A 12,151-nucleotide genomic window follows, 5' to 3' on the forward strand; every position below is an offset into this window, starting at 1 on the left:
CCCATTTTAATAGCTAGTAAAGGCTAGGTATTCAGCTGGGGGCTGATATTAGTAGCCTGGGAATCTCCGTGGGTATTACCCCCTTCCCAGGCTTAAAACATCTGCCCCAGCCGTCTGCTTAACCTCCGCTAGAGACTATAATTACGGGGAACCTCACGCCAATTTTTTTTTTAATAAATCCTTTATTTTAACACTAAATGACAAGTACAGTAACCAACACTGTCACTGTACTTATTATGTAAGTGACTGACATGTTTCTATCTATCTAATCTACGTGTGATGCTCTATCTTCATGTTCTAAATTGTGGGGTACAGATGCTGAATTGCCGGCTGGCTTTTTTAAAGAGACGGTGCATGAAAACACTATTATTTTTTTAAATAAATCCTTTACACTAAATGACAAGTACAGTAAGCAACACTGTCACTGTACTTATTATATATGTGACTGTCATGTTTCTATCTATCTAATCTATGTGTGAAGCTCTATTCTTTCTGTTCTAAATTGTCGGGTACCAGTATATGCCGCTGATGAATTGCCGGCTTTTCATGTTTCACTGTGAGCACCGTTCCCATCGATTTGGGCAACCACTGTAATGCCACAACCACCATGGCTGTGGCATTAACGTCTTAAAAAATATTAATTCCTGCTATTCCATTTAATTGTAATGTAAGGGAGATAATGTAATGTCAGCGCTTGAGCAGGAGAATTCTCCCACGCTGGGATGGCATTCTGATGACAGGCTGGATCGCAGCTGAGCGCTGCCATCCAGCTTGTCATCCATCAGAGACACTGCAGAGCGCAGGCATTATGTGAACTTCCGATTCCGGTATTCGATATTGTAAAAGTATCGGAACTCAGTATCGGAACTCCGATACAGCGAATATCGGTCGATACCCGATATTTCAGTATCGGAATGCTCAACACTAATTGTCACCCAATCCACGTTGGGATGAGATGAGGCTTGTGTGTAATCACCCTGTATGGTTCCTTGCTCCATCTCATGGTGCTCCGCCTGCAATGCGTCCTCTTTGATTGTGAGCAGAGAGCGTTTCAGAAGACAGAGAAGCGGGATGGTGACGCTAATTATGGTGTCATCGCCGCTCACCATCTTGGTGGAGTCCTCAAAGTTTTGGAGGATGGTACATATGTCTGACATCCAGGTCTTATGTGTGGAGTCTGAACTGAATATCGACGGCCTTGTTGATGCTGGTACTCAACAACTGCCCTCTTCTGCTCACAAATCCTTCCCAACATCTGCAGTGTAGAGTTTCAACGTGTGGGGACATCACACACCAGTCTGTGAGCCGGAAGCTGCAAACGCTGCTGAAACACGGCAAGGGCAGCAGAAGCTGTAGCTGATTTTCTAAAATGGGCACACAGGCGGCGTACTTTAACAAGCAGATCCGGCAGCTCTGGGTAGGATTTGAGAAACCGCTGAACCACGAGGTTAAGCACATGGGCCAGGCATGGTACGTGTGTGAGCTCGCCTCGCCTCAGAGCCGCCACCAGGTTCCGGCCATTGTCACACACGACCATGCCTGGCTGTAGGTTCAGCGGTATGAGCCACAGATCTGCCTGCTCTTTCAGAGCTGTCCACAACTCTTCAGCATTGTGCTGTTTGCCACCTAAGCATATTAGCTTCAGCACAGCCTGTTGCCGCTTGGCCGAGGCAGTGCTGCAGTGCTTCCAGCTTGTGACTGATGCGGTCATTTCGGAGATGGAGGCTGAAGAGGAGGGGGAGGCTGAGGAGGATGAGGTGCAGGAGCTGTAGACCTTGGGGCAACCCTTTTTGACCTAGGGCCCGCAATCCTTGGCGTCGGGAGGACGTTTTCCGTCCCAAGGTCCGACTGGGTCCCGGCTTCCACTATGTTAACCCAGTGTGCCGTCAGCGACATGTACCGTACCTGCCCACTTACACTTGTCCACGTGTCCGTGGTTAGGTGGACTTTCCAGGTAACTGCGTTGCTGAGGGCATGGTTAATGTTTTGGGACACGTGCTTGTGTAATGCGGGGACGGCACACCGGGAGAATTAGTGGTGGCTGGGGACCGAGTACCGAGTAACGGCCGCCGCCATCAGGTTGCGGAATGATTCTGTCTCCACGAGCCTAAAAGGCAACATTTCGGGCGCAAGCAGTCGTGAAATGTGAGCATTTAGTAGTGTGGCCTATGGAGCGTTGGCTGCATATTTGCGCTTGCGTTCCAAGGACTGGGGTATGGACAATTGAATGCTGGGCTGGGACAAGGACGTGGACGTGCTTCCTGATGCTGCTACTTGAGAGTGTGCAACGACAGGTGCAGGGCAGGAAGCATCTTCGCATGCACCATGGACAGGGGATTGGCTTGCATGCACAACAGCGGAAGAAGTAATGGTGCTACCTGCAGACACTGTTCCTGGACCCTGGGGTTCGGCTCACAAAGTCGGGTGCTTTGCTGCCATGTGCCTGATCATGCTGGTGGTGGTCAGGCTGGTCGTTTTGCCACCCCTGCTGATGCTGGCCTGGCAGGTGGTGCAAATGGCCTTTTGGGGTTCTCGGCAGAGTCTTTAAAAAACAACCAGACTCGGGAAGACCTAACAGTTGTACTGGCAACTTCCTTCGTGTTGGTGTTACGGGGAACGGTTGCCTGCCTTCTGTCTGCGGCCACCACACTGCTTCTTCCTGCCTGTTGGGGTGCTCTGCCTCCCTCCCCTGTGTGCTGCTGTCCTCGCTCTGCATGTCCTCCTGCCAGGTTGGGTCAGTTACTATATCATCCACCACCTCGTCTTCCACTTCCGCACCCTGGTCCTCCTCCTGACTTTCTGGCAATTGTGCCTCATCATCGTCCACCTCTTGTGACACTTTCCCACCGTCGCCTTCGTGTGACCGTGGCTGCTCAAATATTTGGGCATCGCTACACGCAATCTCCTCTTGCCCCGCTTCAAGTGGACCGGGCGAGAGGCCCTAATCTATCAATGGAAAAGTGAACAGCTCTTCAGAGTGTCCAAGTGTGGGATCAGTTGTCTCTGGGCATGGTGGGAGGAAGGAGGATCAGGGTGAGGAATATGCGGTCCAGACTCACGCTACTGAGACTTGACCGTGTGGTGGTGGTGGTGGCTAAGTGACTGGAAGCATTATTCACTATCTAACCAACAACCTTTTGACACTGCTATGGGTTCAATAGTGGTGTGCTGCGGTCCCCTAGAAATTGGGACAGGTCAGGCGAGAAGATGTGGGTGTTTGTTGTGGCACAATTTCAGCTTGCCCACTGCCTTGTCCTCAGCCTCTGCATTCACCATCACGTCCAGTTCCCCGTCCCTTGCCACGCACCTTGCCCATTTTAAATGGAGGACAGTATCTTCCACGCTCACTCTAAATGACTGACTTGGGAGCGAACTTGTATGTGATCCGTGTGACGGAGAAAACAGAGTTTTAAATACCTGGCCTGTAGGTAAGCAGTTTGAACAGCAATCTGGTGTCAATTGCTTCACTGACACACTGAAAAAATGTTTTAATGGAGGCCAGAAATGGCAGTATTTTCTGACAACGTATATGTGATCCGTATGACGGAGAAAACACAGTTTTAGATAGCTGTATTTCTAGCGCTCTAATATGGAAAGGACCTGCCTGTATTCTGCAGTGCCAACAAGCGAATGGCGCAGAAAAACGGTGTTCTCTGGATTGATTTTTAAGCAAATAATGAGGATTAAGATCCAAAGAAAAGTATTCCTGGCCCCTGAGACCTGGGCCTTTGTATAGAAATATCTAACAGCAGCAGAAGGCAGAATTGGAATGGAGCCTCTTGTTCTATATGCACTGCAGTCTGCTATATACACTGCCTGCCTGATATCTCTGCAGATAGATTAGTCCTCAGAAGGACTGTTTGTTAAAATGGATATGTGTAATGTACGGTTTTTCTCCCTACACTACCTAATACACAAGCAAATCTCTCCCTGACGCAGCAGCAGCTCTCCTTACACTGATTCCGGTCGACTGTGACGAGCATGGCGGCGCCAGGTCTGATATAGACCCGATGATGCTATGCGGCCAGCCAATCACTGTAATGCCACTGACGCGCCCCCTGGGCTGCGCGTGTGTGGGGATACCCGGAACCGGACCCGTTGCGGATGCTGGGGGTTGTAGTCCTCGTGTGTCGGGGACCCGGTCCCATGGCTAAGAGTAGTCAACTCAAACGGCAGTCTATTTATGTGGTTTTTGTGATTAATAAATGTCCGACTACGCCACCCGTGGAGTGCGGTCAGGATGAACCGCCGCTGCAGGGCAGACCGCTGAGGCTGGTGTTGTGAGTGCAGCAGAGTGTAGTACAACTCCCCACGGGAGGAGTGTAGCCTCAGGGCAGTGTATGCGGAGGATGGGGGTGATGGTGCAGGAGTAGCAGTGACGACACAGAGTCAGTGATGCAGTCCAGGGTCTTTACTTACAGTTTTTATTATCCAGACCACTTCTGCAGGTAACGGCTGCCCACGTCGCACTGTGCTCACCAGGTGAGGGGCTCTGCCGACTCCCAGGTATCTCCGGAGTGTTTCACAGGACCCCCTTTGTGTGTCCTTTCTCTGGCCTGTCATAGCCCGCCAGTGGCCTCGCTTCTGTCCGGCTGCCTCGGGCCTTCTCTTGGTAAACTTGGCGCCAGTCTCCCTGACCCTATGTGGTGCCTTCCTAGCGGGTGTAGCGAGGGGCTGCGCCACGTGAAATGTCACAGCCTCCGGTTTCTAGCTGAGGGTAGTTCCCCGCCTCCACTAGTTTCGGGGACCGGTCTCCCCCTTTGGCCTGACCCTTCTACGCAGGTAGATTCGGGCGTGCGGTGGCACACTCACCGGTCCGCACCCCTGGGGTCCCTTCGTTCCTTGAGCCTCCTTCGCTCCTCTTCCTTCCTTCTCCTTCCTTCTGCTTCCTCCAGGCTCCGGCCTCTCTCTTAGGCCTGCCTGCGGAGCAGAGCCCATGCAGAGCCTCTGCTCCCACCTCCTGCTCCCTCTTCTTCTGTCTGTCTGAACTCACCACTGAACTAAGATGGTGCCCACCTATTATACCTCCCTCTAGGTGCACCCAGGAACTGCTTCCTCCCTGCTCCTGCACTACAGGGTTCCCCCTTCCTCGGTGTTCCCTCCCCCCACTCCAGCCAGGGACAGGGACTGTCGTGCTCTACTTGGAGCATATCGGTCGCCCTGCCCCCCGGAAATGTGGTGTAATGCATGCAGGTGTCAGGGTCCTGATCCACACTCCATCCTTACCTGGAAGTGAGATATCGCACATCTGGTTGAGATGCAATACCTCTGTAGCGGCCGAACCCTCGGGGTGCTACATCACAACCAACATGGCTACGGCATTACAGTGAGTGGCAGGCAATCCCTGCATGTTCATTGGCTCTGTAAAGAGAGCCAAACATGCAGGGAGGGTACCCGGGCTCCCGCTGAGCAACCCCGGAAATAGTCGGCGAGCGCCGAGCATCTCGAGCAGTGGCGTGCACCTTACATGTGACGTTCTTTCTGACTAAATTGTTCACTTTTCCCGACTTTTCCATCTGGTCCAGACCGACACGACAACTCCTCCATCCAGGACTCAGAGTCTCAGGTCTGCAGAGATCACAACAAAGACACATTTGACTCATTACATTTCAGGACCCGTCCCCATCTATTCCCAACCTGCACAAACACCTCATCCTGCTGATACCCCAGTACTGAGCCTCTGTTGCTGTACGTGTCCCTATTATTGCACCTGCTGTGTGCTCTCTAGATGGTAAAACAACCCTCTAAAATATAGTAATGCCGTAAGGGTCCTAGAAAACAGTGCCCATATTGTGCCCCCTAGAAAGTAATAATGCCCTCTGTGTGCCCCTTTGACAGTCACAATAACCTGAGTTCCCCTATAACGATAAGTGCCCACTGAAGATTTAATAATGTCCTGAGTCTCCCCCCATGTACAGCTCCCCTCTACACAGTATGATGCTCTCCTATACATAGTATAATGCCCCCTCACTGTATAGTACCCCTCACACACTATACTGACCCCTTAGTAGCCTCCAGTCCGATGGCTACAACACTGTATGATGGCCACCACACTGTGTAAAGACCCCACATTATCTCCCACACTGTATGATGGTCCCCACACTGTACAAAGACCCCACATTATCTCCCACACTGTATGATGGTCCCCACACTGTGCAAAGACTCCACATTATCTCCCACACTGTATGATGGCCCCCACACTATACAAAGACCCCACATTATCTCCCACACTGTATGATGGCTCCCACACTGTGCAAAGACCCCACATTATCTCCCACACTGTATAAATAGCCTACATATAGTATAATGCACCAGATAGTCCTCAATATAGTATAATACACTCCCCATAGTCCTTCATATAGTATAATGCACCCCCCATAGGCAGAGTCTGTAGTAAAATGCACCCCCCTTAGGTGGAGTCTTTAATATAATGCTCCTCCTCCCCATAGGCAGAGTCTTTGGTATAATGCTTCCCCCCTACCCCATAGGCGGAGTCTTTAGTATAATGCTTCCCCCCTCCCCATAGGTGGAGTCTTTAGTATAATGCTTCCCCCCCTAACCCATAGGCAGAGTCTTTAGTATAATGCTCCCCCCATAGGCAGAGTCTTTAGTATAATGCTTCCCCCCTCCCCATAGGCAGAGTCTTTGATATAATGCTTCCTCCCTTCCCCATAGGCAGAGTCTGTAGTATAATGCTTCCCACCTCCCCATAGGCAGAGTCTGTAGTATATTGCTTCCTCCCTCTCCATAGGCAGAGTCTTTAGCATAATGCTTCCCTCATCCCCATAGGCAGAGTCTTTAGTATAATGCTTCCCCTCTCCCCATAGGCGGAGTCTTTAGTATAATGCTTCCCCCCCAACCCATACGCAGAGTCTTCAGTATAATACCCCCCCATAGGCAGAGTCTTTAGTATAATGCTTCCCCCCCCCTCCTCATAGGCAGATTCTTTAGTATAATGCTTCTCCCCTTCCCCATAGGCAGAGTCTGTAGTGTAATGCTTCCCACCTCCCCATAGGCAGAGTCTGTAGTATAATGCTTCCCCCCTCCCCATAGGCAGAGTCTTTAGTATAATGCTCCCCCCCACAGGCAGATTCTTTAGTATAATCCTTCCCTCCCCTCCTCATAGGCAGAGTCTGTAGTATAATGCACACATTATCTCCCACACTGTATGATGGTCCCCACACTGTGCAAAGACCCCACATTATCTCCCACACTGTATGATGGCCCCCACAGTATACAAAGACCCCACATTATCTTCCACACTGTATGATGGCCCCACACTGTGCAAAGACCCCACATTATCTCCCACACTGTATGATGGCCCCCATACTGTGCAAAGACCCCACATTGTCTCCCACACCGTATGATGGCCCCCACACTATACAAAGATCCCAAATTATCTCCCACACTGTATGATGGTTCCCACACTGTGCAAAGACCCCGCATTATCTCCCACACTGTATGATGGCCCCCACACTGTGCAAAGACCCCACATTATCTCCCACACTGTATAAATAGCCTACATATAGTATAATGCACTCCCCATAGTCCTTCATATAGTATAATGCACCCCCCCCCCCAATAGGCAGAGTCTGTAGTAAAATGCACCCCCCCAGGCGGAGTCTTTAGTATAATGCTCCCCTTCCCCATAGACAGAGTCTTTGGTATAATGCTTCCCCCCCTACCACATAGGCAGAGTCTTTAGTATAATGCTTCCCCCCTCCCCATAGGCAGAGTCTTTAGTATAATGCCCCCCATAGGCAGTCTTTAGTATAATGCTTCCCCCCTCCCCATAGGCAGAGTCTGTAGTATAATGCTCCCCCCCGCCATAGGCAGAGTCTGTAGGATAATATGTTCCCCCCCTCCCCATAGACATAGTCTTTAGTATAATGCTCCCCCCTCCCCATAGGCAGAGGCTGTAATATAATGCCGCCCGCCTGGCAAGAAAGAAATAAACACAGTACTCACCTCTCCTCCTGGTTCCCTTGCTGCTCCGAGAGCCCGGCCTGCACACATCTTCAGCACAGCGGGCCAGGCGCCAAGTGATGACATCAGAGACGTCCGTCACAGAGAGGGACTGATGAGAGAGGGAGCGTCGCGCTCCCTCTCTCATCAGTAAACTTGCGGCGGTGACGGGCGGGGGGGCCTGATGCTGGCACCGGGGGCCCCCCCCTCCTGCTCAAGGACCCCATAGCGGCCGCCGAGCAGTGCAGGGATAGAGTCTGCTTGCATTGCCCAGGGTGTAACTGTATCGGCGTGCTGGCGTAGCTCCGGGTGGGCCCCCTCAGAGCGCGGGGCCCGGGGCCACCGCCCCCTTTGCTCCCCAGTAGCTACACTACTGATTGAGTGCATTTACTGAACATACATTTCGGATTTTAAAAACATTTTTCAAGCTGTTGTTATAAAGTATTCTAATTTACTGAGATAATGACTTTTGTGTTTTCATTGGCTGTAAGCCATAATCATCAACATTAACAGAAATGAACACTTGAAATAGATCACTCTGTGTGTAATGACTCTATATAATATAGGAGTTTCACTTTTTGTATTGAAGAACTGAAATAAATTAACTTTTTGATGATATTCTAATTTTGTGAGATGCACTTGTATATGTATCTATCTCTGTAGATATATATAAAAATTTAAAAAGAAAAAATTAACATAATTGGTGCTGTCCAAATATGGGAAAATACAAAATTAAGTATCCTGTATGGAAAAACGACGCACAGAAAAAAAAAATTGAAATGACAAAATTAACATTTTTTGGTCACCATTTTTTAACCACTAAAATAATAATAAAAAAAAAGTTATACAAGTTTAGTATTGCTGTAATTATACCGAACTGTAGAATTGTGTCACCGGGTCATTTTTACCGGCACACTGTAAAAACAAAACCACCCAAAAAATTGCAGAATTGCATTCTTTTTACCATTTCACACCAATTTGGATTTTTTCCCATTTTCTTTGTACATTAATTCATATTAATGACTATTCATTAATATTAATGAATATTCATGAATGAATTAATTAATAAAATGAGTAGTCATTTAAAACTACAACTCTTCCAGCAAAAAAAAAAAAAAAGAAATAAAAAAGTTAAAAATCTTGGAAAAAAAAACCCGAAAAAGCAAAAATGAAAAGTGTAAATTGCATTAGTAAATCTAATTCTATGTCCCTATGATAGCACTGATCTGTCAGGGCACATAACAGGGAGTGTTATCATAGGAACACACAAGCAGATGAGCATTAATAACAATGCAAAAAAAGTTATTTTTTTACAATTTTAACTTAAACTGAAAGTTTTAATTGACTTTTTATTGGGGGTAGAAGAATCAGGCTGCGCACAATACGACAATCTTTATTCTTATTGCATTGCTGTACAAGGTACAAAACTTTTTCTGACTTTTGTATGTCTTTTGCGATGCCCAGAAACGATGCTAAGAGCAAAATATACAATGTATCGTCCCATAAAGTGCATCGTACATATCATACAATATATGGATCGTCATATAAGCATCACTATCATGTAAAAATGGCGCCGCCAGTATCCATATTGCAGCCATGACATGGACTTTCATGGTTGTTGAAAAAGCATAATTAAAGGGGTTAATTAAATTGACACTTTTTTTTCCTTAAATGCATGTGTTTGGGGCTAAAAATAATTTTTGCAATTTGGTTTTATTAAAAATTTTGCACCGTTTGTTTTTTAGAGGATTTTTATTTCCGGCACATTCAACTTTGATGTGGTCTATGGTCATAAATCAACTTCAAGGAGGTCAGAAGGAAAAAAAAAAAACCCTAAGATTGTCAGAATGAGCTCACTAATGGATTCGCACTTAACTCATTCTGCAGCCACTTAGACGGAGCAAATTACAGCAGGTGAAAAAATAAAAGCATTAATTTGATCGGTTGTTGAAAAAACAATTAAAGAGGTTAATTGAACTCACTTTTTTTTTTCTTAAATGCATGTATTTGGGGCTAAAAATCATTTTTGCAATTTGGTATTATTAAAAATTTTGCACCGTTTGGCTTTTAGATGATCTTTATTCCCCTGCAATTTCAACTTTGATGTGGTCTATGGTCATAAATCAGCTTAGAGGAGGTCAGAAAAAAACAAGTAAGCTCACTGATAGATTCTCACTTAGCTCATTCTGCAGCCAGCAATAGACAGTGCAGCACGGAGGCTGTAGAAGGCAAGCGGTGCAAATTTTTTAATGGAATCCAATTACAAAAATGATTTTTTTAACCCAAAATACAAGAATTTAAATAAAAAAAGTCTTCAAAAGTGGACAACACCATATGAATTTACCTTTGTGTATTTTTTTAGATGTTCCTAATGAGTAGGAATAAAAAAAGTGTCCAAATGGTCAGACAAACTCGAGGAAGAAGGATTGGGCATATTAACATGCCCATTTTAACATGCCCAATCTTTCCGATATCTAGGGAGATAAGCTGCAACTTATGACAAGCTCCTTCTTCACATTCATGCTCGCCAAAACCGAATGTTCAGGTGTAGGGGGGATCGGGAAGAACAAGGCAACTTTTTCTCTGAGACTTGATTCATAACACACAATATATAAAAATATCTATATGGCGGCTTTATTTTTCCATGATAGTGAATCTTAATAATACAGCAGTCATGATTTACAGTGGTTCACAAACACAAGGGCTGTTCATTCCCACACTCTGCCCAAAACGAAGCAGGGGGCAACATTAAAAAATAAAAACTTTGGGTTACAGCACGGTCTCTACATTGCAGTAACTAGGCTGACCCTGTCACAGCTTGTATCATAGCCCAAAGCCCACTCTCCTGGTCACGATGCACGGCAGAAGCAGCTCAAGCCAGAGTGGAGGTGCAGGAATTACCAAAGTCTTACAATGAAAGGTTTCAGAATAGTGAGTGCAGCTCTGGAGTATAATACAGGATATAACTCAGGATCAGGACAGGATCAGTAATGTAATGTATGTACACAGTGACTGCACCAGCAGAATAGTGAGTGCAGCTCTGGAGTATAATACAGGAGGTAACTCAGGATAAGTAATGTAATGTATGTACACAGTGACTGCACCAGCAGAATAGTGAGTGCAGCTCTGGAGTATAATACAGGATGTAACTCAGGATCAGTAATGTAATGCATGTACACAGTGACTGCACCAGCAGAATAGTGAGTGCAGCTCTGGAGTATAATACAAGATGTAACTCAGGATCAGTACAGGATCAGTAATGTAATGTATGTACACAGTGACTGCACCAGCAGAATAGTGAGTGCAGCTCTGGGGTATAATACAGGATGTAACTCAGGATCAGTAATGTAATGTATGTACACAGTGACTGCACCAGCAGAATAGTGAGTGCAGCTCTGGAGTATAATACAGGATGTAACTCAAGATCAGTACAGGATCAGTAATGTAATGTATGTACACAGTGACTGCACCAGCAGAATAGTGAGTGCAGCTCTGGGGTATAATACAGGATATAACTCAGGATCAGGACAGGATCAGTAATGTAATGTATGTATATAGTGACTGCTCCAGCAGAATAGTGAGTGCAGCTCTGGAGTATAATACAGGATATAACTCAGGATCAGGACAGGATCAGTAATGTAATGTATGTATATAGTGACTGTACCAGCCGAATAGTGAGTGCAGCTCTGGGGTATAATACAGGATACAACTCAGGATCAGGACAGGATCAGTAATGTAATGTATGTATATAGTCACTGTACCAGCCGAATAGTGAGTGCAGCTCTGGAGTATAATACAGGATGTAACTCAGGATCAGTAATGTAATGTATGTACACAGTGACTGCACCAGCAGAATAGTGAGTGCAGCTCTGGAGTATAACACAGGAGGTAACTCAGGATCAGTAATGTAATGTATGTACACAGTGACTGCACCAGCAGAATAGTGAGTGCAGCTCTGGAGTATAATACAGGATGTAACTCAGGATCAGTAATGTAATGCATGTACACAGTGACTGCACCAGCAGAATAGTGAGTGCAGCTCTGGAGTATAATACAGGATGTAACTCAGGATCAGTACAGGATCAGTAATGTAATGTATGTACACAGTGACTGCACCAGCAGAATAGTGAGTGCAGCTCTGGAGTATAATACAGGATGTAACTCAGGATCAGTACAGGATCAGTAA

The sequence above is a fragment of the Phyllobates terribilis genome, unplaced genomic scaffold, assembly GCF_046119375.1.
Source record: "Phyllobates terribilis strain yellow unplaced genomic scaffold, ASM4611937v1 Scaffold_12__6_contigs__length_324123572, whole genome shotgun sequence".
Taxonomy (NCBI): domain Eukaryota; kingdom Metazoa; phylum Chordata; class Amphibia; order Anura; family Dendrobatidae; genus Phyllobates; species Phyllobates terribilis.